We start from the raw sequence: 26,789 nt of genomic DNA on the forward strand, positions 1-26,789 counted from the left end.
AGTGAATATTTCATGTTGTAAATTAGGGGCTAAATTATACAAGGTACATTTTGTGGTAATATATTGGGGATTTGGGGTTTCATTGAGTTTCTATTTATTTTTATTTGGTTTTGAAGGCCTTCTCTGTACCTCGACCTATTAAAAAGAAGCATCCTTTTAGAATCACAGTTAGAAATGCTTATTCCTATTAAGAACTCAGATGCCAGTACAGATTGATTACTTGAAGACTTTTTACCAGTTCATGACTCAGTAATATTCAGTGGCGTCTTTCCTGTAGTGTAAAAATACCACTGATAAATTGGAGTGTGTCTTCCGTATAAGATACAGATGGTTCCACGTGCACGTGATCAGTGTTTACCTTCACATGTTAAAAATAAGAAACAAAAACCTCATAATGTGGTTTTCCACACTATCTTTGTTGGCAATGAGAATACACTTTTACAAATTAGCTTTTCTTTGACTTACCTGAGTTATTTTAGAGATACTATTGCACAATTGCTAATTGGTAGGTTTCTAAATTCTTCAGTGTTGAAACTCAAGTGGTGTTTTCCTGGGTGTTTTCCTGTATACTTTTTTTTCCTTCAAAAGGTGAATTTAGCACATCTGTTAAAAACACAAATGAGTAATTTATAGAGGTGCATGTATTTTATTTTTATGGATATAGAAATAGATATAAAGGGACTTGTGAGGCAAATGAGCATAAAACCTCAAACTATAAAGAATGAAATACTAGACTCTGGGTACAGGATAATATTCATAATACAAAACGTGGAGAGTTTTTTGGTCATGTTTTCAAAACCAGGGTTCTTAGAAGTCTGTAGTTCACCTGTGAAACACAGAAACCAAAGAAGTAGTTAAACATCAGCAGAACCACCAATTCAAAAACAAATCGGGAAGTTCCGAACGGATCTGCATGACTATGCTTGCATTTTTCTCTAAAAGTAATAAAGTATATGCTTTATATATCTGCACACATCCAAGATTTATATGAGGGGTTACAGATGCTAAGTTCTCAGGGATGAGAATAGATAGTATAAGCTGTTCTCTGTCTTTTGCATTATGTCGATTGTTCCTGTAGGGGGAAAAATTAATTTTAAAAAGCCAATTGAAAGTAAATTTTCCCATTCCATGAAAATTAAAACAATGAGATCCTATTTCCACCCATCAGACTGGCAAAAATCAAGCCATATGAGGATGGCAAGTTTTTGTGAACTTTGGAGAAACAGGAGCTTTTACGTGCTGTTGATGTTAGCATAAATGGCTACGGCCAGTTTGGAAAGCAATATGGCATACGTCCTTGAGTTCAAAGTGCTGTGACCCAGCAATGCCTGCCCAGGCCTTTGCCCTGGAGAAGATCATATCCATGAGCAGGAGGAGAGTCATCAGGGATGTTTATCACAGCATTGATTCAATAGCAAAAAAAAAAAAAAAAAAAAAAAAAAATGGGGGGTGCGTAATAGGGGACCAGGAAATTACGAGCAGGAAAATGCACACTTCAGTCAATAGTCATTGCCTCTGTAGTGGTGGCAGGGTTGGGGGATGTGATTGGGCTCCTGAGGTTACTGCAGGGGCTTAAACTCCATCTGTAATGTTTGTTTCTTCTAATAAAAAGAAAACCCATCTTAAGCAACTATGTTAAGTGTTCATCTTTGCAAGTTGTGGCTGTTGGATATACGCATGTTTATTTTCTGTGCATGTGTATGGTTTAAAAGAGATCAACCCATTCAGACTGTATTCTCTAAAGCAGTGGAATTTTTAATATTAGAAACTCGAATAAGAACCACTGAAGTATGTTGTAAGTCATGAACTGTTGCCTTCATCGTTAGTTGCCAGAATGTCCTGCCAGTGTGTAATAACTAATAAAAAAAATAAAAACACTGTTATATTGTCATTACAAGCTGGCTGTATAAGCCTTATGGAAGGAAATTGGGCTATATTTAGCAAAATTACATATGCAGTTACCCTTTGAACCAGTAATCCCACTTCTAGGAATCTATCCCAAAATATCTGGGCAAAATATAAAATAGCACAAATGCAAACCTCTTTATTTTGTCACTATTCATTACAGCAAAGCGTTGGAAACAACCCACGTGTTCATGATTAGTGGATTGGTTGGGTAAACAATGGTATATCCACGCAGTAGAATATTGGATGGTTATAAAGAAAAATGAGGCTGTTCTCTGTACCACCATGGAGCGATCCCTAGGATGTATCACTGAGTGGGAGAAAATCAAGACAGAACAGTGTTTATAGTATACTAGCTTTTGTGTAATAAGGGGGAAAGAGATGTATGTGTGCGTTTGTGTGTGTGTGTGTTTGTGTGTGTGTGTGTGCGTGCATGTGTGTACTGAGATTATCTAAAGGAAACGCTGGAAGCATAAAGCAAAAACTGAGAAAAATGGTTGCCTGTAGGGAAGAGAGCCACAGGGTGGAGGGGACAGATATGGAAGTGAGACCTCTATGAGAGTACTTTGTTACATAATTTTGAGCTCTGAAACATGTAGATATTTTACATATTCAAAAACTTAAAAAGGGAAAAATTGAATCAGATGTATTAATAATAATTGAACCTGACTGTATATCAAGTTGGTGGCTTAACCTCGGAGGAAGTAATTTCTTCAAGTGACTTTAAAACCAAGTATTTGAACTGTCTATCCCTGGTGGGGTATAGTTTAAGGACACACATGCATATATAAAAACAAAGAAGTCACGAACTGCATTCGTTAGTCTTACTGTTAGCTGTAATATTGATATTGTTACTTTGAAATTATTATAGGAATGATTTTGCAAAAAGCAAATAAGAAATACGGTAATGTTGGGAATCAAGATTCTTAGCATGATAGAAAAGATACAATTTTTAAAGCTACCTAGAGTCCTATAATATTAAATTTGAATTGGAAATACCAACATGAATTCATAATATTCTTTGCTCTTACAATATCTACTTTATAACCTGTTCACTGAAGAGACTTGGAAGCAGTGACAGCCCTGTGGCAATGAACACCCCCTACTGCCCAGATTGTGCTAGCTAAATACCATTTCCCATTAAAAGGAAGCAGTTTCTTGGAGAAATGACTGATTCCTGGTCTGAGATGCTTTATCATGCCAGAAAGCAAGGAAGCTATCAAAGATTAATGGGGTTATGTCAAAAGAATATAGGAACTAAATTGGATGATTTTCTGCTGGCTAAGAGGAGGTGCTTGCATGTCAAACAGAATAATGACTACAATTGATTGAAATACATCAAAATTATTTTTAAAAATCCATGCTTTCAGAATGATACTTCAGTAGATAATTGGTCACCATTATATGTTGCTAGGGCACCAGCTCACTATTCTGAAAGTCACCAAATAAAAATCAAGCGTTTATTCTGTCTACCATATTTCAGGGTATCCAAATAGTTGATGATGCAAAGTTTTCCTTTATAGAAAATTTCCAATTAATACATGTAGAAAGAAAGATAAAATTAGAAAATTACCTTTTGACCACCTTAATGAAATAACAGGTCTAGGTAATTATCATCAGTGAGTGTTACATCTTTTCCCATCCTTTTACACACAACCTGTTTGCATCTTTTTTAAAATTTATTTATTTATTTATTTATTTATTTATTTTTGACTGTGTTGGGTCTTCGTTTCTGTGCGAGGGCTTTCTCTCGTTGCGGCAAGCGGGGGCCACTCTTCATCGCGGTGCGCGGGCCTCTCACTATCGCGGCCTCTCTTGTTGTGGAGCACAGGCTCCAGACGCGCAGGCTCAGTAGCTGTGGCTCACGGGCCCAGTTGCTCTGCGGCATGTGGGATCTTCCCAGACCAGGGCTCGAACCCGTGTCCCCTGCATTGGCAGGTGGATTCTCAACCACTGCACCACCAGGGAAGCCCCTGTTTGCATCTTTGATTCTAAAGTGTTTCTCTTGTAGACAGGGTAAAGTTGGATCTGATCTGATTTTTTATTCAGTCTGTCAGTCTCTACCTTTTGTTGGGTTGTCTAATCTATTCACCTTTAATGTTATTGACATAGCTGGTTTTGCATCTGGGTATTTTACTTTTTGTTTCCTATGACTCATATATCTTCTTTGTTCCTCTATTCCTCCTTCACTATTTTCTTTGAATTGGTGAATTTTTAGTGTAACATTTTAATTTCCTTAATGCATTTTGACTTATTTTCTTAGTGGTTTCTCTAGAGCTTACCAGATACATTTTAACTTATCAGAATACTTCAGATTTATGCTAATTTAATTTCAGTCAGGTATAGAAACATTACTCCTATAAAGTTCTCTTCTCCTCTCTTTTTGTGCTATAATTATTACATATATTACATCTATATATGTTACAAACCCTGATACATTTTTATAATTATTACTTTATATGAATTTATGTCTTTAAAAAAGCAAAGAGAATAAAGCATAGCAAGTATATATTTATAATGTTTGTTACATGAACCTTCTTATTTACCATTTATGGTTCTCTTTCTTTGTTACTGTGGATTCAAGTTACCATCTGGTGTGATTTCCTTACTCCAGTACAGCTTTGTCCCACACACTTCCTTTGTATTGTTATTGTTATGTAATTGGTTTTTAAATCAGTTAACAAAAGAAAGCAGGAGGATATACATTCATACTGTCATATATAATTGCAAACATACATTTATAATTATGTAATCACTTGTGCTGGTGTTCTTTGTTTTTGCATGTATGTTGATTTGAATTACTGTCTGGTGTCACTTGCTTTCAGCCTGAAAAATTTTGCTAGCATTTCTTATAAGGCAGGTATGCTAGCAATGAATCCTATGTTTTATTTATATAGGAATATCTTTAATTCACCTTCATTTTTAAAAGATAGTTTTGCTGGATATAAGATTCTTGGTTGACAGTCTTATCCTCTTTCCTCTGTTTGAATATGTCATCCCACCACCTTCTGGCTTCCATTGTTGCTGATGAGAAGTCAGCTGTTAATCTTGGGTCCCCTTGTTCATCACTAGTTGGTTTTCTTTTGCTACTTTCAAGATTTTCTCTTTGTTTTTATCTTTCAACATTGTATCTGGATGTGGATCTCTTTGAATTTATCTTCTTTAGACGTTTTTTAGCTTCTTGGATTAATTTTTTAAAAATCACATTTGAGAAGTTTCAGCCATTATTTCTTCCAGCATTTTTTCCTGCTCCTCTCTCACTCTCCTCTCATTCTGGTACTCCTGTCATGCATATGTTGGTGCACTTAATGGTGACCCCAAATTTTCTGAGCCTTTGTTTATTTTCCTTTGTTCTTTTCCTTTACTTTTTTATCTTTGTTTTTCAGATTGAATACTTTCCACTTTCAAGTTTGATATTTCTTTTTTTTCTGTAAGTTCAAGCTACTATTGATCTCCGCTAGTAAATTTTTCGTTTTAGTTATTGTAATTTTCTATTCCAAATTTCCATTTGATTCTTCTAAATAACTTCTCTCTATTGCTAATCTCTTTTTGATAAGACATTGCTGTTAGACCTCCCATTTCCTCTCTAAGAGTAGTTTTCTTAAGTCTTTGAACATATTTATAATAGCTGCCTTGAAGTTTTTGTCTGTTAAGTCTGACATCTGGGTCCTTTCATAGGCTGTTTCAGTTGTTTGCTTTTTTCCTTATGTACTGGTCACATTTTCCTGTTTGTTTACACACCTTATAACTTTTTTTCCCCAAATGGGTGTTTTAGATAATATATTTTAGCAACACTGGATACTGATTTTCCCTTCTCTCAGGCTTGTTGTTTGCTTATTTATATGTTTTGTGACTTAGATAGGCTATTTTTTTGTTTAACACCCCCCACCCCGCCAATGTGGAGTCCTTGGTGTTGCTTCTCAGAGGATGCGTCCTTGGAGGTGTGCACAGTCACTCTGAGATGACGGTACTTTTAGTAGGTCTCTCTTTGAGGGTTTCTTTTCCTAATTTTTCTTTTAAGCTGTTGACTTCTGTTGGTATCACTCGAAGCTGTTAATCTCCACTAACTGCCAACTGATTGCTCTATTATTTCCAACAATACTCAAGGGCTTACGTTCCTCTACAGTCTGATCCAATTATATCTGTACCCTTTTGCCAAAGAGCCAATCTTTGGCCAAGAGGGCTATTCTTAGCTTTCTCTTTCTCTGATAAAATAGCTGATCTACAATTTAGCTTGTTGCTATTGTGGAGCTACCGGCCTCTTATACCTGTCTTCAAGTTCACTGATCATTTCCATTGCTCTGCCTAGTCTGTCATTAAGCCCATATAATGAATTCTTCATTTCTGATATTGTATTCTCCACTGTAGCATTTCTATTAGGATCATTCTTTTAGTTTCTATGTGTTTCAATTCTCCATCTCTTCAGACATGTTATCTACCTTTTACACGCCATTCTTTAGAATTTTTATCATCGTTACTTGAAAGTCCCTATCTGTTAGTTTCAATAGCTAGACTACTGAAATTAAGAGGAATTTATATTTGGAGACTGGCTAGGTCTTCTCCTCTTGTCTGTCTCCTCCCTTGATCATGGATCAAATTTTATTGCCTCTTCACGCATCTTACTTTTTACCACATGTAAGACATTTTGTATCAAATAACAGTATATTCCTCTTCTTTCAGGCTATCAGAGGTGGAGCACTGAGTCAATCTTGTCCATGGTTGAGCTGAGTCTGGACTTTTTTGTAGGTTTGGTTTGATACAGTTCACTACAGGCTTCAAGTGCTTTGGAAGGAGGGTCAGGACTTTCCCTCCGCATGGCTTGGGCTCTGAGCACTGAGAGGTTTCTTTCTGTTTTACATCTGAGGTCCCAGCTTTCTGAACCTTGAGAGTTCTTCCTCTGTGTTATATCCCGGCTGGCAGACGTAGGGGCCACAGAGACCTACTGTTGCTCTCTGGCCCTCTGGCCCCACTGGTGAGCTCTCTCTGGTCTGTTGCCCTGCTCCCAAACTTGGGAGGGCAGTTGTCTAACACTCAGTGAAGGTCTGTGATGCCTTGAAGGGGTTTCCTCCAACTCTCCCCTGTACGCTAGACCCCAGTAGCTGAAAGCCTGGAGTTTCCAGGATGGATTTCTCTTGAGTTTCCCCCTTGGCCCCCCACTTTCAAAGTGCTGCTGTCTTTCACTTGGGGAAGACACTCCCTATCTCGGGGTCTTTCAGTCTTCTCGATTTACCTGTGGGAAAGAGGAGCCCGTGGATACAAACTCACTCTGTGGCTGGAGCTACTGCACCCTCTAATCTGTCATCTGGCCATCAGAGATTCCTTCAACTGTCAGCATGTTCCTTCTCCTCCTGTTCTCCCCTCACCACTCTCTCAGGGGTGAGAGCAGTCAGCTGGCAAACTCCTTAAATAATATTTTCTATCACTCCATTTCCATACTCTGGATTTCATACAAATGTTAGTCATATGGAAGCACTGCATATTCACAGTAAGGACAGCGTTTTCTTGGAGAGCCATAAAGTGAGTTGTTTTATGAAACATCTCTAATTTAGTCAGTTTTTTTTAAAAACAGGGAAATTCTATGGTAGTCATTGCCTTTGTCTGTGAAAATTATAGAAAAGGGAAATCAGGAGACCAGCGAAGGAAATCACTTCACTTCTGGAAGATACTTTCTGTTTGCCCTTACTTATGTCCTTTACTTTTTCAAAATTCTGATGGATGAGGAAGAGAATGGGGCTGCCTGAATGTCTGTTTGACCGGATCTCTTCATGCTGTGGTTTCTCATTTTTCTAATGTCAAATTTCAGCATTTTAAAGCAGACAATGGCTTGTCCAAGTTTACAAAGCTTCTTATTACCTGATAGCGAGAGGAAAATTGGGCTGAAGGCATAATTGGCAGACGAGCTCACCCAAGTACCATGACTTTACTCTGATTTAAGGAAGTTTCAGCCAGAGAAAGTGGTCATTTCCAACTGGGCTGTTCTTATATTGCTATGTTGTGAGGTGTGTGATTCCAAAGTTATTCCCTGTCGTAGGGACAAATCCAAGGGGTCGTTTCTATCATAATGCTCCATGGGTAATTGCCAGGATCCTCATTTTAGGACTTGGTTCTTTGACCGCCATGACTGCAACATGTGTCCGTGAATACATTTGGTCCAATCTTCTTAACCGTGTTGGAAACTGGTCCAGCTTGGCCTCCCATAGGGCACTCTTTCTGTGGCCAAAGATGCCAATACATGTAATTTCCTACATGCTTGTGGCCTCAGCTCCCTCGGACGTCAGGCTGGCCATGCAGTGACAGACCTACCTCTCAGTGGGAGTTCTCAGGATGTCTAATCAGATGGAAATCTGACCTGTATGTACGACTGGCCTTGGCAGTTAGATGGTGCAGAAAACCAAATCTGCCCTGGCTTTACTAGTTCACAAGGTGACTGCTGGCAACAGTCCTGCTTGCTGTGGACCCATTGCCTTCCAGTTGGATGTCTTTGGGTTGGATCCGTTTCTCGTGAACCCACAAAAGGAAATCAGCGCTGCTAGGAGATCATGTGGAGACGTAAACCTGGAACTCCAGGGACTTTCCAGGTGCATCTGTGGACCATTCATTCATTCATGCACTTACCTCCATCTCTTGGAGACCTACTATGTGCCAGGCTCTGTGCAAGACCCTGGGGTTATGGGGGTAACCAGGAAATAGTTCTGCCCACAGGGGGATCATAGTCTAGAGGGAGAGATGGACACAGAACAAGAAATGACAGATGGGAGTGCATGCAGAAGCCAGGATCTGGTGGGCACTTGGCAGGGAGCCTTGACCGAGCCGGGGGTGGGGGCAGGGGCGGAGGTGGTTTCCCCCAAGGAAGCCGCCTATACCCTGAGACCCCCAGGAGGAGTAACATTCCCAGATGAGGAGGGAGAGAAGGGGCAGGCGGAGAGTATTCAGGTAGAGAGGACCCGGTGTGCAAGGGTCCCCAGCGGGAGCCGGCAGTGTGTTTCCACGAAGGCAAAGGCCAGTGTGTCTGAGGGCAGGAAGGTGAGATGACGTGGAGAAGTAGGTGAGACCACATCATGGGGCTTCGTAGCTACGTGAAGCAATCTGGACTTTTTCCTAAAAACGAGGGGGAAGAAGTAGAAGGATGTGAAGTAGAGGAGTGAGCTGATTAGATCTGCATTTTCAAGAGATCCCCCTGGTGCAGAAGGGGCTGGAGGGTGCAGCTGGTGGAGGGAAGGGGGGCTTCTTTGCAGACACCCAGGCAGGAGGCTCTGGGGCCCTGGTCCTGGGCTGGAGGTCGGGAGTGGGGTGGAGGGACCTGGAGTAACTCTGAGTAAACTTCATGTGACTTGATGGTGGAGTTAACAGGGTGGGTGAAGGAGAGCCTACGAGTTTCCTCAACAACAAGCACAAACTGGGGAGCTTAAAACAACGGAAATGTATTTGTCTCACACTCCAGGAGGCCAGAAGTCCGAAATCAAGGTGTGGGCAGGGCCGCGCTCCCTCTGCAGGCTCTGGGGGAGGGTCCTTCCTGCCTCTTCCGGCTCCTGGGGCTCCTGGCGTCCCTGGCTTGTGGCACCGTCACGAGTCTCTGCCTCTGTCGTCACATGGCTTCTCCCTGCGTCCTCGCCTCCTTTTATAAGGACACCGGTCATTGGATTTAGGACCCACCAGGGGGATCTCATTTTAATTAACTAATTACATCCGCAAAGACCCTACGTCTAAATAAGGTCTCATTCTGAGGTTCTGGGTAGACATGAATTTGGGGGGGACACCCCTGAACCCACTAGAGGGAGGGAGGAGGAGTCAAGGACGGCTCCAGACTTCCTGCTTGAGTAGCTGGGTGGGACAGACAGACAGCAGCATAAAGACATCAGGACCACTGATTCGGGGACACGAGATCATGGGTGCGCGGGTGGTGAGACCGGACCTGGTGGCAGCCTCAAGCGCCTCACCTTAACCTTTTCTTCTTTTTCACGTGAGTGAGACTGAAAACCTTTCAGTTCATCCTTACTTAGCGAAAGCTGTTCTGTAAAGCTGATGCATAGATTGCTGGCTCAACTTAGTAAAGGTTGTGACGGCCTTCGTAGTGTGGGGACCCCTGAGGCCTCACACAGTGCCAGGTTCAGCGTCGGCGGTGGGAGGGCCCAGCTGTCCCGGGCTCTCGGCACTCACCAGCTTGGCCACTTCCCAGCTGTGTGGCCTCGGGGAGGCCTCTGAGCTTCTCAGGTTGCTTCCTTTATACAACAGAGTTGAAAACACTTACGAACAGGGTCATGGAAAGAATCATGTAATGCTTGAAAGTGCTCGACACGGAACCAGTCTGGGTTTTGTTTCGTTTTTACTTTTAATGGAGGAATTCCGCATAAGGATTCTATTTTATATTCACCAAATCCATCAGCTGGAGCGTGTCCGCGATTACGCGATGCTTGGTGAGACATCCACGTTCCTCTTGAGCGTGAATTATTGACAAATGCTTGTGATTCTTCCTTTCCTAAACACTCAGGTGAGAAAAATCCCACTTCATTGTAGATTCTTTTTTATTAAGGAAATACTTTATTTAGGAACCTGGGAAAATGGCGGTTGATGGATAAATAATAAGCAGATGGGTAAGGAAAACAGTAAGCTTCCCTCATAAAAAGAAGGCAAGAAGTGAAAAATCCATAGAAGGAGTGATGCTAAAGAACTTTGCATTTTGAGAGAGAGAGAGATCACTTGTCAGTTCCTTTCTTCAGTTTTCCTTCGGTTGCCCAGCTTCGTTGCCGTACCCTTAGAATGGCTCTTCTTCCAGAACTAAATCAAGCAGCCAGCACTCTATACAGCGTGCCTGCCCTCAACCTCCACGTGATGCTGTACCCCAGCCCCCCTCCTTCTTGTCCCATAGCCCTTTCCTGGCACAGTTTCCTCGCTGACCCAGCCTGGATCCCAGAACCAGGCATGGTCTCACTCTCCATTGGATCTCAGCCTTGACCTATAGCCCCCATGCCCAACCTTCAGACATCTCTCTCCTGGTCCCAGGATTCTGGCTCCTCATTGATGGCAGAAAGCACGACCGTGCCTTAGCCATTTCCCCAGCCTTGGCCAAGGCCAAAGGGCTGCTTGCCCATCTTCTTGTATATCCCAGTCTCACAAACTTGTCAAGACCTTAATTCAGGTCTCATGTGCATCACTTACTGGAAGCACCAAACATCTTCTGCCAACCATCTGGATGCCAGGATGCCATCTTTCACAAGTCAGCTCCCAGAATCTGACCTCCCCTGTGAAACCTTCTGCCCTGATTCATCAGAGGACAGTGAATGTCCTTCTGTTAACCATTATAGCCTGGACGGAGGCTTCTCCTGGCCACTTCAGATATTCTCAACCCTCACACCTGCCTAATGTGCTTGCTCTTACCTCCTACCCTGAGAGTATAACACGCTTACTTTGCACCTGGTTCACTTTGTTTTCTTTTCTTTTGTCATCAAATATAAGGATTTATTTCAAGTAGTCCAAATTGAAGTTTAGTTTCCAAAATTGCAGGCATAAGCAGTGTTTCAATGGAATACCCACTTTAGTGAAATTTACTTAAATGGTCCTCCTTCTGTTGGATAATTTGCTTCAAAATTTTCAGCCTGATTGCTAATAAAGCAGCAGAGCCTTCATGCATGTGGTGTTCTCTGTATTTAGGGTTCTTTCTTCAGGATAGATTCTGAGACATGAAGAAGTTCAATGTTCTGTGCCTCTTGAAAAATGATGCAGAATTGCCACTCTGGAGGGTTGTGCTGATTTACAGTGCCCCTAGCAATACACAAAGGTGTTTGATTTCACCACGTCCCCTTGAGGGGTGGAAAATGAGATAGAAGATCAGCTGGGGATGAGGAGAGAACCTGGAAGTGCTAAGTGCCCAAATACAGTGAATCTCTCACCTTCCCATCTGTCCTGAAGGTCCAGGTAGAATCCCAATCTCATGTTGACTCAGCAGGTCACCTGTCTCTGGGGTTTAGTCTCATAGACCAAAGGAGATGTGAGCACAGAGTTGGCCTCCCTGCCAGGCAGCTGTGCAAACTTCACCCTCTCAACAGCGGATTCCCTGTAAGTCTGACCAAGTGCGTGTCTTGGGAAAGTAAGCTTTGCATGAATCATTTAGACCCTGCTCTTGCTTCAGAGTCGGGATCATCTGCTTAATTACTGGCTGGAAATAACCAGTGGTTTCTGCTGAGCTGGCCACAAGTGTGTGCTGGGAATGTCAGGCTCTTTCTGAAGTCCTAGTGGGGCTTGTTCGTTTCGTGGAGGTGGTACAGCCCCTTGCTCAGTGGCCGTTTTGATTTGTTCTCAGGGAATACAAAGCTGTCCCCCATCAGAGACATACATCCTCTCTGTCCATGGAGGATCCTTCTTCCATATCAGACCAGGTTCTCCCAAAGTAGGCTCCTTCCTGGTGGGCAACTCAGGAAACGACGTACCGAGAGAGATGGACAGTTCAGCTGAGCAACTGAAGCTTAAGCTTTGTTAGAAGACACGTGTCTTCAAGTTCTGCCTCTCTCATTGGCTCGCTGTGTGAGCTCAGCCTGGTGGCTGGAACTCTCTGAGCCTCACTTCCCACATCTGTAAAATGGGGACAAAGGCTGTCTCTGCCCCCTAGGGCTGCAGGCAGAGCACTCAGTGTGCTCTCCCCCTCCTCGCCAGGGAAGGTCAAAAGTAAGTCACGGTTCCCCCTAAGCTGTGATGCCTTCTCCTTTCTCTCTTAAGCCTGGTTGGAAGCCAGAGTCTAGAGGCAACCCAGGGAGATGGCCCAGCCCTGCTTTTCTCTGAATCTGGCGGAAAGGAAGGATAGAAACCCAAGGTCCAAAGAGGCAGCCCAGGGGCCAAGTCTAGCCTGTAGATGTGGTTGGTTTGGGTTGAACGGTGTGTGTGTGTGTGTGTGTGTGTATAATTGAACGAGCATTTTGACAGTTGGGGGATTTGACACCAACATCTGGACTTCTGGCATGGCTTGAAAACCTCAGAGCTTCAGGCAATGCTGAGCTGCCACAATGAGCCTCTCACGGGGACAAGGTTGTCCTTCCATTTTGTGCACTGCTCCGTTTCCATGGCCTAAAGCCATGCTTGGAGGTGTTCTCAGTTTGCAAAAATGGAAGAGCAGATGGCCAAGTGGTGAGCGCCCACTTTGGGCAAGACACACCCTGTCCAGTGTGTCAAAGCCCCCGCCCCCTGCATGCAGAGCTCACACCTGGTCCACCGTCACATACCTGTGTCCCCAGCCTGGCCTCTCGGTAACAGCCGTGGGCATAAAGTGTGTGTCCTTCATTCTGAAATGTGGTCCATCAGACCCCAGCTAGAAATGCTTCCGGAAATTCCGCCGCGGGGAAGCCTAGGTGCCTGCAGCTATGACCACAGCTCTCACGAGTGACCGCGTGCTGGGGCGGGGTCAGGCAGACGTCATTGGCTGCCGTTGCCAGGGCAGTGCCCACGATGTAGTGTCTGTGCCGCGTGGACAAAGAGAAAGGATGTTGTTTAAGGGGCCAGCAATGCTCCTGTTATTATGCATTTTCCAGGGAAAATAAGTCCTGGACCCCCAGTTAGAGGCAAAAGCCGTACAACCCACGTCCAAATGTCCCTGTGTTCTTCCATCCAGAGCAGCGGTTCTCCACTGGGGGTGGTTTTGGCAATGTCTGCAGACATTTTGGTTGACACAACTGGGAGGACATTCTTTTGGCCTCTAGAGGGTAGAGACCAGCGATGCTGCCAGACATCCCACGGTGCACGGGGCATCCCCCACGGCAGAGAATGGCTGGGCCGCAGCGTCTGCAGTGCCGGGGCGGAGAAGCCCTGTGCTAGAGCCATAGCACCTGGGCGCTCCCCCAGCCCTGCTTCATCACTGCGGGCCTCGGCCCATTGCCTCCCTGAGCCTCGGTTTCCCATCTCTAGTTCAGGGATGATAGGAACGCCCGTCCCTTGTGGACACGTGGGGCTGTAAAGGAGGTAACCTGTGTGCAGGTCCCGGTCGTCCCGGGAAGGCAGTAGTCATATAGCACCCTGCTGCGAGCTAACCGTGACCTCAGGCTCGTCACGTGCCCGCTCTGAGCCTCAGTTTCCCCACCTGGACATCAGGGAGAGTGATACCGCACCCTTCTGGGATGTGAGATTAAACAGGACTCCGCCCGTGCTCGGCACACGGGACGTGAGGATGACCAGCCGTGCCCTCCGTGCAGCTCCCGGCCTCTCCTTCTGCCCTCACATCCCCGTTGCTCATCCACAAGGCGGGTGAACCCACCCCGACCCACACTCTCCACGAGGATTCGGGAAGTCTGCTGCGTCTGACCTTTGGTGGATGGACCCCAGGGCGGCTCACAGGGAAGCGGGGAGACAGTGGATGGGCTTCCAGGGGAGACATGGGCGTGGCTTAGTCTAGGCTGGTGTTGATGGGGGTGGCGAGGAGGGGACGGAATTGAGAGAGATCCTGAAGGCAGAGCCCAGGGGAGTTGCCGGTGGATCGCGTGGTCTGTCCCAGAGAATTGTGAGGTGTCCGGGGACAGGAGCGCACCTCGTTTCACTGGTTTCTCCCCAGCGTCTGAATCAATATGGTTTGTGGATTTTTTTTTTAATTTTAATTTTTTTTAATTTTTATTTATTTATGGCTGTGTTGGGTCTTCATTTCTGTGCAAGGGCTTTCTCTAGTTGCGGCAAGCGGGGGCCACTCTTCATCGCAGTGCGCGGGCCTCTCACTATCGCAGCCCCTCTTGTTGTGGAGCACAGGCTCCAGACGCGCAGGCTCAGTAGTTGTGGCTCACGGGCCCAGCTGCTCTGCGGCATGTGGGGTCTTCCCAGACCAGGGCACGAACCCGTGTCCCCTGCATTGGCAGGCAGACTCTCAACCACTGTGCCACCAGGGAAGCCCTGGTTTGTGGATTTAAATAAGCTTGGAGCTTTCGGGGCATCCTTCTGGGATAATCCTAACTCATCTGTCATCTTCTCTTGGTTTATGTGCCATTGTGGCAGGAGTGTCCTGAGACTGGGTTGGGGTCTCCCTCCCACCTGAGCCTCTTTGGGTCTCAGTTTCCCCATCTGTACAATGGGGATGGAATCCCTCCCTCCACGGCCTCTTGTGAGGATTCAGTAAGACCTGGTACTGGAAGACCCGGCGGTGATGCGCTCCTGGAGCACAGACGGGAGGAATGTGATGATGGATCATCCTCGTGAGAGCTGGTCCCAGGGGCGCTGAATGCCTCCTGGGAGCCTGACACCACGCTAAGCGGCGTTTCTGCTGTTAACCCCGCCTGGCTCAGTGACTTGGCCTGGGTCACTGCTCACAGCCGGGTTCTGGGGTTCAGCGTGTGGCAGGTGCTCAGCTGAGTGGGGAGCTCCCGGGAGCAGGCCTTGTACCTGACCTTGCCTGGTGCTCCCTTGGGACTGTCCCTGAGCTGAACAGTGACTCATGGACCCTGGATGTTGGCACCTCAGAGCTGCGGAGGGCCACACCCAGGCCCGGGTCAGACGGAAGTGGCTTCTGTGCCACCTCCTAACACGTGGCCTTAGGAGCTCATTCTACCTCTTGGAGCCTCAGTCTCCCCACCAGACAGAGGGATCGTAGAAGTGCCCGCCCTCAGGACCCTCATGAGTGAGGGTGAGACCAGGCCTGGCAAAGGGGGCCCGGCGATTCCCCCCGCCTGGCAGCCCGGCGCTGCCTGCAGAGCTACTTTGCGTACGAGTCGAGGGAGAGTAAACCGTTTATGTTTCCGTCCTCTGCCTTCAGCCTAGATTCCAGTCCTCAGTTTTCCTGACCCTGAAAAGGGGTAGAAATTGGCTGCCCACTTCAGCTGTAAGCACATCAGGCTGGCCCCTCCCCAGCGGGATAACAGAGAGGTAGCAGGGCAAGGCCTCTTTTCTGAAAGGCAGAAGCAACCTATCCGTGGCTGCTGGAATTAGAGGTTTCCAGAGAGACCCCAAATGTGGATAATTCCCGAAAAATATTCCGCGTTTGTGTGCGTACTCCAGGGCTGTGTGAGGGGGCCTGACTCTCCTCTGAGCCCTGCTCTTGGGATTGCCCCCCTCCTCCCCGCCCCTGCCCCCCAGCTCTTGGTTGGAGCCTTTACTGTGTGATAAGCACTTTGCGTACCTCATCTCACACCAGCCCCGGGGAGGGGGATCCACGCTGTACACTTGGGGACACGGAGGTACACAGTGGGGCGTGAAGCCCTGGCTGCAATGTGGTTGACACAGAACTCAGGCCTGGGTCAGCCTTGCTCCAAAGTCCAGCCCCCAACACCTGGGTTTATCTCCATCAGCAGGAAGGATCTGGGCCCCTCTGGGTGTGCAGTGAAACTGACTCAATAGCAAGACCTTCACTAATCAGCTCCTGGCCCTGCCTAAGCGCTTGACAGCCTTGTTACCCCCTTTGCCGGTGAGAACACTGAGGCTTAGAGGAGTCGTCGCTTTCCCAAGTTGACACCGTCATGAGGTGGTGAGAGCAGGATTCAGACCCAGGCTGCCTTTCTCTAGATTAGAAATCCCAACCAGGGACAGTTCTTCCCCCTCCAGGGGACATCGCAATGTCTGGAGACACTGTGGTCATCAGAATTGGGGCTGGGGGCTTCTGGCATCTCATGGGGAGAGATCGGGTCGCTGCCGAACATCCTACGGTACACGGTATGGGCCCCCGATGTCAACAGTGCTGAGGCTGAGAAACCCTGCTCTGGGCCCCTCCTCGCTGGGCGGTCACCCCCAAGCCCACCATACAGGTAGAGATGGGATAGGTGTTGGGCCTTCAGCTGAGCCCATCCGGGCCTGGAATAGAAGGTGCAGTGAGGGTCCCTGCCTTCAGCACCTTTTGACCGAGGTTGGAGGTCAGAGGCCCATTCTCCTGCCGTGGGCCCTCCAGGCTTGGCTCTGGGCAGCCTCCCTGACCGAAGCCTGCAGCAGCCGTCTCATGACTGTACGGGGCCAAGGTGCCCTCTCCCCAAGGTCAGCGTGGCAGCAGCGGGGGTAGCGGAGAGCACCCCTCTAACGGATGGACCCCGCCCGAGGCCAGGAGAAGTTGCTGGCGCAGTGGGTTTTGAATGTGGGACTTAGGGCTTTGGTTCTGGTGACGTCTGCCAGACTCTGGCCAGCTGCTGGCCTGGGCAGTATCCTGACAGCGCTGGGGAACAAATCGTGGGCACTGAGCAGAGCAGGGGGGGGCTTGGTCCACGAGCTGATTCCGCAGGCCCTGGGCCGCTCTCCTCACCCCATCCCCACCTGCACTCCTGTAATGTCTATATTTTAAAATGTTTACAGATATTAATGGTGTTCAGCCCCAAAAGGCAAACAGGAGCGTCCTGACAATTGCAGAGCCGCTCCGGGCTGGAGGTTTTTTCAGGGAGCTGAGCTAGTCCGGAGCGCCGCAGGGCTGTTTGCCAGTCACTACCTCCGAGGGAGGTTTGGAGAGACAGGATCCAGGCGCCTGCAGGGAGACAGAGTTCCCTGGGAGGATGAGGACCTTAATTCAGAGCCATTCTTTGACCAGAAGGTAAGTGGGATTCCCCCAGACACCTCCGAAGGAGGGAGGAGTGTAGGCGTCTTTTGTAGGGGAGGCCTCTCAAGAAGGCAGAGACTTTGCAAAAGTGAACAGCACCAGGGCCAGCGGAGGGGGAAAGACTGGCCCGCCCCGCCATGAGTCAGATGGCCAGGCTGGGAGTCTGGGGTGAGAGATGGGTGTACCCTTCTCCCCACAGATGGGTCGTTTCTATGTGTCTGGTGGGTCAGGCCAGGATTAGCCAGCAGCCCTGCCCTTCAGCCACAGAGACCAGAAAAAGAGTCTTTTGTTTCCCCAGGAATGCTAGTTTAACCTATTACTTCTGGGCCAAAAATAAAAATTCCACCTGGATGCCTTTTCATCTCCAGCTTGTAAGCTGATTTCCAGGAAATAATAGATTGTCGTCGATGTGCATTTTGACTGCATGGGGTCCTATTCTGAAGCCAGGTTTTGTCAAAATTCAAAGTCGGGGAGGTTTCCAACAGTGGAGGTTTAAACCTTCATTTAGCATCAGGGAAAAAGATTGCACAAGCAGGAGGCATTACACTTTGGGGATCTCCACCGCAGAATCCCTGCTTGGGAGGCGGGGCGTGGGGAGGAGGGTACGTTTTGCTTTTCTGTGAGTTTGCATTTAGCATAGTTTTTGGATTTGGGGTTCTCAAAAATGGTTTGCCAGTGAGGTTGGATATCCGAAGTTGGGGCCAAAGAGGGAAATGGGGAAACTAATTCTGAGTGGTAATATGGGTCGTGGGAAGTTCTTGAAAGCAAAATTGGTTCCCGATTGTGCCCTGCTGTCTTTCTAAGCTGCAAGTTTTTGGCCTCAGAGGGAAATGGTGATCTGTATCCTAAATTCTTCAGGAGACGGCAGTTGTCTGAACGCCAAATCCCCTCCCCTGAAATGCTTGCTTTTTTTCTTAGGGGGGGGAGCAAAGATGGTAAGTTAGCAGTCCTTTTGTGGGATGTCCTTGGCATGTTATACTGTGAGGATGAATTACGGATTTATGCAAATTCATAATGATGGTAACCACTTACAAAAACCTAAGCATAACAAATCATTAAAAAACACTATGCTTGAAGTTCATTCAGAAATCATCAAGGGTATATTGTTTGATTAAGGAGAGAAGGGAACAGTTGTCCTAGAGCCATCATGTCAGCTGTCACCTAGGTGTGACTCTGAGAAGCAAACATTCCCAGTAAGACACGCTGCAAATTTGCTGCTGTTTAATTTCACAACTTTTACCAAGCGAGCTAAAAGAAGAAGCCCTTATGGAAATGCAGTTTCTTTACCATAAATGACCTTCCCTCCAGAGCCACACCCATGGGTAGCTTGGCAGTTTGTAGTTCTCTGTCCACACGCCTGTATTATTATTATTATTATTATTATTATTTTGGCATTAACTCTTTGGTTACCAGGCAATTGAGCCCTGAGTCAGTATGATTGCCTCGCAGCCTGTGACTTACGCGATTGTTAATTACATTGTTGTTACATAAGGCGATAGCTTTCCTTGTGGGGTGACTGCTCATACCTTTCAAGTGCAGAACATTCTATTTTTAGACTATACAGTATCATCCTCGGAGCAACCTGCTCGCTCCTGCCTCCCCTGGGGCCCTTCGCTTTGTGCCCATGGAGCTGTGGGCATGAGGGCACACGGTATGTGGACAGAGCAGCCAGCTTTTCCTGTCCAGGGCCTCCTGGGACCTAAGCAGTGGCCAGAGGCTGTTTTTCTTTCTGGTCCTGGGGTTGATGAACCAGAGCCCTTTCTGCTCAGCCTTGTGGTGCTATTTTTAGCTCCCTTTCTTCATTGCTTCTTGACATAATTTGACGTGTCACAGCAGAATCCCATCTACTTGCAGAGCTTACTGTGTTCTGCAGTCTGTTTTTCGTGGGGCAGAAATAATCTTTGCCTGAGCATGTTGCATTGTCATTACTTAGGTGGGAGGTTAAGATATTACCCATTAACTTCAAACGATACATGCAAAATAAAATCTAACCGTTTATTTCTGGGCTAATTTCCCGGCTGGCTGGCTGGCTGGCTGGCGTGAGCACCTGGAGGGGAGGGAGGGAGTATTCTTCCAGCTGTTGGCTCGGAGGGCAGAGAGCAGTGGTCCAGGGTTTGAGAACCTGCATCAGAATCCCCCGGGAGCGGGGGCAGGGCTTGTCACGCCAGCCATTGCAGCCCCACCTGCAGAGTTTCTGATGCTGCAGGTCTGGGGCGGGTGTGAGAATTTGCATTTCTAGTGTATTCCCAGGTGATGCTGCTGGTCCGGGCCACTCTTAGAATCACTGATGTAGAATCACAGTGAAGGTCAGTAAATAATTAGAGTGGGGAGAAAAGGCCTAATTCTAGAGCCAATTTAGAAAATGTTCAGAGAGCAGAGCAGGAGATTTCTATTGGTTTGTATCCTGTCCACGTGGTTGAAGATGAACTTGATCGGAAAAGAAATGAAAGTTTACAGAAAATCTTTATTTCACAAAAGGGCTGAGTATTAGATGATCCAGGGAATTAGTTGGTTAGATGTGACGTTACTTCAGGGGGATAAGGCTGAACTGTTTAGAGGTGAAGTGTCACAATTTTAGACCACTTACTTTGAGACGGTTCAACAGTGCCCACGGGCTGTAAGAGAAGTATGTGTGAGTAAATATATGGAACACATAGAGCAAAATATTAACAAATGCTGAACCTGGGGGTGTTCATTTTATAGTCTTAACACTTTTCTGCAAGTTCAAAAATCATATTAGCACGTTAGGAACAGTAATAGGGCTGAGGGCTCATCTTGTCTTTTTTGTGTGTGCCTCACGATGGGTGTTTAGAGCTAAGTTGCTCTGGGTGTGTCGGGCACGTGCGTGGACACACACGCAGCTCCTTCGCTGTTACAGTTAGTCCCTGGGACACAATCATGCCCCTGGTTCATGTCTCTTTCAGGCTGTCTTACTGGCACTGGTATAAAGTTCCTTCCTGGAGCTCGGCTTAAAGATGTCAGTTCTTCCCTGACATATAAGCTCCCTACTGAAGTTGCGCCCCTGTGTTGTTAACAGAAGAATTCCATAAGCTCAGGGCCTGTGACACTGCGGGGAGAAGCTCCTAGAACCTGACTGGGGACAAAGAGGTGGGTGGAATTAGTACCAGCTGGAGAGCTCTTCTCCCGGAACGAAAGGGTGGCCCGGAGTCGAGGCTCAGGGCTCTCACGTCGAGGGGGAAACACGGCGCAGGTGTTTGTGGGATCAGGCGCCCACCGTGGGCCCCGGGAGTCGCTGCCACCAGGCCCTGGGACTGTCTCCTTTCCTTCCTTCCTCCGCTCCCCATCTCTCCGTTTTCCTTCCTTCTTTTTCCCGCACGGCTTCTGATCCGAGTAAGTAGCACAGTAGGAATCCAGAATTGTTAAATTTCACCCTGGGAAATAAAACACCTCACCTGTGTCTTCCCAGCAGCCCCCACGGGTGAGCACACAGCACGTGCTGGCTCTTTGCACATCTCCCTCATCCTCACTAGGGCCTGGAAGGCAGGTCCTACCGTTGCTGCCATTTGACAGATGGGCAAACCGAGGCTTTGAAGTGTAAGGAAGTTGCCCCTCATCCCAATCTTGGGCCCATGGACCCCCAAGCCCACATTCTTCCCCAATAGTGTGGTGGGGGAGCAGGGCAGGGTGGGGAGTCTTCTGGTCCCTTCTGGGCTCTGCTGCCCACCCTCAGGCCTGGCTACTCCCTCCCTCCAGGGAGGGTAACAAGGTGCTCAGCCTCGGGGCTTGGAGATAGTCTGGCCGGGTCTGCGTCTCCCAGCGAGTAATTCATGTGAGCTTCCAAACAGGGGTACTTGATACGGGGACCGTAGGCCCACACAGCTGAGAATATTTACTGTCTGGCCTGTTGCAGAAAAAGTTTGCTGACTTGTGATTTTTCCCATGAGGTAGCTGTCTGGGTGGAGATCAAACACACACACAACACGAAGGAAATGCAGCAAGATGTTAACAATTGTGGTGTCTCGGTGGTGTGTATATAGTTGTTCATTTTACTCTTTTTTCTACTTTTCTGTATGTTCAAAAAAATGGTAAGACATTTTGATAACTATAATAGTGATGACCCCCCGGGTCTCTAGAGGAATGCCACAGGGCTCTATCCTAAGTCCTGCAGCATCAGTATTTGCCTTAACAACTTGGCAGGTTAACAACTGGGTAGACGATGGAATTGATAAAAGCATCAACCAAGTACTGGTTAACTGGTTAAAAGCATTAACGAGTATGTGACCGACGTACCCAAGAGTCCAAGAGTCAAACATATATCTCAGCAGACCGCTTGGGGGGCTGAGACAACAAGAAGTTTCATGTTGCTCAACTTCAAGCCCCCAGCTTAGATTCACAGAGCTCACTGCCCAGGCCCCACCGGGAGTAGCCGTGCGTGGGAATCTAGCCTCTTCATTGAACTAAACCGATGTCTACTGCCCCAGAGTGTGGGCACTGTTCCGGCTGTCGGGACATCGGTGAGCAGAGCAGGCATGTTAGCTGGTCCCTGGGAGCCTGCATCTGATGAGGGAGGGGCGGCAATAGCCAGTACCCATCACTGGTAGGGAATCGCCCCGCATGCTGGTAATAAGTGTTGTGGGAAATGGGCAGGGGAGGGAGGGCAGGGGGACGGGAGCCTACGTGCGGTGGGCGGGAGACAGCTGAGTGTTTGAATCAGGGTGGGCATCACTGAGGAGGTGACACTGGAGCCAGAACCGGAGGGCAGTGAGGAAATGAACCATTGGATATCGGGGGCGGGGGGGCGGGAACCGTCAGGGGAAAGGCCCCCTGTGGGAGCCCCCAGGGGTCCAGGAGCAGTAGGAGAGAGCCAGCAAGGTCGTAGGAGGGGGCTGCCAGGACTTCGGGTTTTGTGCCCAGTGTGCCAGGAGCCATCAGAGGGTTTGAAACCCAGAGACTTGAGATCGGACATAGGATTTCGGGGACCCCCAGGCCGCTGTGTGAGGGCAGGCAAGGGTCAGGGAGTCAGGCCATTTCCGAGGTCACTGCTGCGATCCAGGCAGAGATGGCGGTGACTGACCACGGCAGGGGCAGCGGGCGCAGGTAGAAGGTGGAGCCAATGGGATCGGCCGAGGGAGGGACAGTGAGGGCTGAGGGTGACCCTCAGCTTTTGTCCTGAGAATCAGGAGGATGGAATTCCCTTCCTGGCCTTGGAGGGGACGGTCCTGGGTAGAGCAGGTTATGGGGGAGAGAAGTTCATTTGGGCCACGTTGAGCTTGAGGTGTCAGTGGGACATCCACGTGGACACAGCAGATGGCCCCTGGTGGCCTGAGCCTGGCGTCCGGTAAAGGGCTGGGCAGCAGCTGTGCATCTTGAAGGCTCTGCATCGCGGGTGTGGCAGATAGACATACAGCACGTTCTCTGATGAGCCGTCTCCCAACTCACTTGTCTGCCGCCTTTAGGGTACTTGGCTGAATATTTTCTTTTAATTTCTATTAAAAGAAAGTCTGTTTATTTTTACCTAAAACTCGTTTTAAAAGGAAATCTTTTGCTGCGACTTCAAGTGGAAAACCACTTGCTTTTAATAAAAGGTAACCATGAAAGTAAAACAATGACTATAAAATAACATTTAGTTCAAACTAGACATGATCTCGCACCAAGGTCTGTGACCCAGAAGACCCTCTGTACTTGTTAAAACACCAAGATCTGCAAGGGTGGAGGGGCATCAGAATCATCTTAGTACCAAACTAAGACTCTCCTCTACTGTTCTCTGGAAGAGTAGAGGGGAATTGAAAAGGGACGAACTTCTGTTACTTTGTGCTGGTCCATGAGCCCCCTAAAATCACCTTATCACCCTCGTATCTGTGCCTGGATCTTTCTGAGCGAGCAGCTGATAGATGGAGAATGTATACAGTAATGGAGCTTAGGGTCTATCTTGACCCTCTGCTGGAGGTTAAGTTCACTCTGAGATGCTGTGTTTTCTGGAGGACTTTGGCAAACTGGAATTTGCAAGAACACTAAGAGGGACTGTGGCTGTTTATTCTAGAACAGACTGAAGGGATAGCAACCCTGGAAAGAAAGGGGGGGAATTTGTCCCTCCTGGTTCCAGAGGGTGGCACTGGGACCTGCAGGGAGGCTACAGCAGCCAGCTTTCAATTCCCTCTGAGCACACGTTTCCGCTCTGAGAATTCTCATTGGAGCTTGTGTTTTTAAATTAAATCATCCGCTTCCTGACTCATCTCTTTCCTCTGGGGTGTTGCTTTTTCCTGTTTCTTGTGGTCTCTTTTTCACGTGGCAGCCTTTCCTCCAGTGCCGTGGTTGACCTTTTCTGCTTCAAAATGAAGCAGCAGAGAGCAGCAGAGCACACATGGGCTGGGTGCCTGCATCACAGATTGTGCCTCAGGCTGTCCTGGTCTGGAGCTGGCCTTTGTGCTGAGGGCACTTGCAGAAGGTTCTCGTTACGCATAGTCTGGGGGCAGGCACAGGGCGCCCAGTATTCTGTGCCTGGAGATGGGGGCTGTCTGTGTTATCTGTGGTCCTCCCTTTGGCTGATGGTGAGAAAGGAGTTCACCGTCATGGGAAGTATGTAAGCAGAATCCGGCGATGGAAGGGCTTTTGGACCTCTGAGGTCCTTCCTGTTGTGCATGTGTATAGTTTTGCCTCTGCGACCTCTCCCGCAGGACTCCTTTCCTGGGTGGGGAACGTCTGGAGCGTAGCACCTGCTGACCTGCTGTCACATCACGCCCAGCCCCAGTCGGGCTCTGAAACGTTGAGTGGGTGGATGGGTGGGTGGGTGAAAGTATCTGCCGCTGAAGCCAGCTGCCCAACGCAAGGCCACCGAACCCAGCTTGGCCCCCATGTCCAGCCGCCGCGCCTCGGCTGGTACGTCCTCATCGCTCCCCCCAGCTTTCCAAATCCTGCCTGTGCAGCCAGGACCCCTGTTGTATGAAATCTTGACCCGCCACCTCCACCTCAGTCCCCTTGGTGGCCCCTCTGCCACCGTCCTGCACCCACCCACTCTCACTTGGCTTCTGGTGGTCTCCCTGCTCCACCCTCACCTCTGGGAGAGCCCGGGAGGCTCTCAAAGTTCAGAAAGATCTTGTCCCAGCCCCGCTTCCCATTGCCCTTGGATAAAACCCAACCCCCCAGCCATGGCCTCTGAGACACGCCTCCCTCGGTCACCGCATCCTCCATCCCGGGGAGCGGCGGCTGTGTGGTCATGGTCGGGAGCCTCGGACCACCTGGGTTTGGACCTGGCTCCCTGCGTGCTTGCTTTGTGGCTTCCTTTCTTATTTTCCTCCTCTGTAAACAGGTGGTGCTGAAAGTACCCACCTCATAGGTTGTTCTGAGGACGGACAAGTCAAGGGTGAAAGGCTGAGCACACCTCCAGGCTCACGGGTTGGCGCCACCTAAGTGTTTTCTTTTGTTGTTTCTCTCCCTGCTCTGCACAGCCTTCCAGCCGCTTTCGCCTTTCCTGTTTTTCTTAAACATCTTTCTTGGAGTATAATTGCTTTACAGTGTTGTGTTAGTTTCTGCTGCACAACAAAGTGAAATCAGCTCTATGCATACGTATATCCCCATATCCCCTCCCTCTGGCGTCTCCCTACCCCCCCACCCCGTCCCTATCCCACCCCTCCAGGTGGTCACAAAGCACCGAGCTGAAGATGTGACACATGTATACAATGGAATATTACTCAGCCATAAAAAGAAACGAAATGGAGTTATTTACAGTGAGGTGGATGGACCTAGAGTCTGTCATACAGAGTGAAGTAAGTCAGAAAGAGAAAAACAAACACCGTATGCTAACACATATATATGGAATCTAAAAAAAAAATGGTTCTGATGAACCTAGGGACCGGACAGGAATAAAGATGCAGACGTAGAGAATGGACTTGAGGACACGGGGAGGGGGAAGTAAGCTGGGACGAAGTGAGAGAGTGGCATGGATTATACACACCACCCGTTCGCCTTTTTTCACGTTCCTTGAATTTGTCAGATTATTTCCCATGGTTGCTCCTCCTGTCCCTTCACTAAGGACACTGTCCCCTGTCTTGTCACTGTTATTTTGGGGGTCTCGGGTTAAATGTCGCCTCCCCTCCAACCATCCCATTTAAGGTAGGTTCCTCCACCCACATTCCATGGGATGCTTTTGTCTGCTGATGAGTTCTGTTTGCGCCAGCCAGGATGTGCCCGTCACAAGGGTGGGGACCTTGCCTGTAGTTTCCCCCGCTGTTTGGAGGGAGGCCACCAGTGACTGTCTGCTTGTTACCAAACCAAACTCAGGTCCTCTTGCCCACGTGCAGTAAAGCCAATCCACTGACACTGGGTTGGGGTGAAGGAAAGCGCAGCATTTATTGCAGGCACCAAGCAAGGAGTTCAGGGCAGCTAGTGCTCAAAAAGCTCGAACTCCCCAGTGGGTTTCAGCAAAGCATGTTTAAAGGCCAGGTGAAGGAGGGGGTCCCAGGGTGTGTGATCAGCTCGTGCACAATTCTCTGATTGGTCGATGGTGAGGTTACAGGGCGGTGTCGCAGGGGTTAACATTATCCTCGGGTGCCAGGAGGTCTGGGGGCTATGTGCTCAAGATCATCAAGTAGTTAATTTCTTCCATTTGGTGGTGGTTTTCGCACCTGAAAAACAACCCAGGAAACGTGCATCAGATACTGTTATCTGGGTGCTTCAGAGAGGAGCTAAAGCAGAGGATAGGGGGGAGGGATCTGTCCCAAGAAGGCCCCATAGGGTCCCTCGGGGTTATGTGTTGGCTGAATGAAGGAAGGAACACACGGACTGTTGAACCATGGTGCAAGGGGCTGTATCATTCACACGGCGTGAGGTGTGGGTTGCACCCTATGCCTAACTTTTCCTGTGTGTTTTCCCTCTGAATTCATAAGGTGCCGGCCTCAAGGGCAGGAATGCCAGCTCGTGCCGTGCAAGGTGTCAGGTTCGTAGGTGCAGCGTCGTGCTGTGAGTGAGACTGAAAGGGGATGAGTAGGGGGTCAGGATCGTGGTCTGGAGGTCATGTGATGCTGACTCCTACTACTCATTAGCCCAGTGACCTCGGCCAACTTCATTTCATCCCTCGGCGCCCCAGTCTCCTTATCTGTAAAATGAGAGTAATAGTAGTACCTGTCTTAAGGGTTGTTGGGAAGATTAAATGAGTTAGTTATATTTAAAGGTCTGGAACAGTGTCAGTGTCTGGCACATGGTAATTGCTATGTGAATGGGGCTGATTTGATGATGATGATGATGACGATGATGATAATATTTTGTAATAGATTGAAAATGTGGAGTAGGGCTTCCCTGGTGGCGCAGTGGTTGAGAATCTGCCTGCCAATGCAGGGGACACGGGTTCGAGCCCTGGTCTGGGAAGATCCCACATGCCGCGGAGCAACTGGGCCCGTGAGCCACAACTACTGAGCCTGCGCGTCTGGAGCCTGTGCTCCGCAACAAGAGAGGCCGC

General features: G+C 48.2%; 1 protein-coding gene across 6 annotated transcripts in view; it reads left to right on the forward strand.

Moving 5' to 3' along the window:
* Nucleotides 1-26,789, forward strand: part of PHACTR3 (phosphatase and actin regulator 3) — a 224,385-nt gene that overhangs the window by 57,926 nt on the left and 139,670 nt on the right. Inside the window, exon 1 of one of the 6 annotated variants that reach the window (XM_057529288.1) lies at nt 17,351-17,371. The exons of the other annotated variants lie outside the window; for them this stretch is intronic. The gene's annotated coding sequence lies outside the window, so the exon portion shown is untranslated. Of the gene's footprint in view, nt 1-17,350; nt 17,372-26,789 lie in introns of those variants that run through there. 6 annotated transcript variants of the gene reach the window in all.

The sequence above is a fragment of the Balaenoptera acutorostrata genome, chromosome 15 (genome assembly GCF_949987535.1).
Source record: "Balaenoptera acutorostrata chromosome 15, mBalAcu1.1, whole genome shotgun sequence".
Taxonomy (NCBI): Eukaryota; Metazoa; Chordata; class Mammalia; order Artiodactyla; family Balaenopteridae; genus Balaenoptera; species Balaenoptera acutorostrata.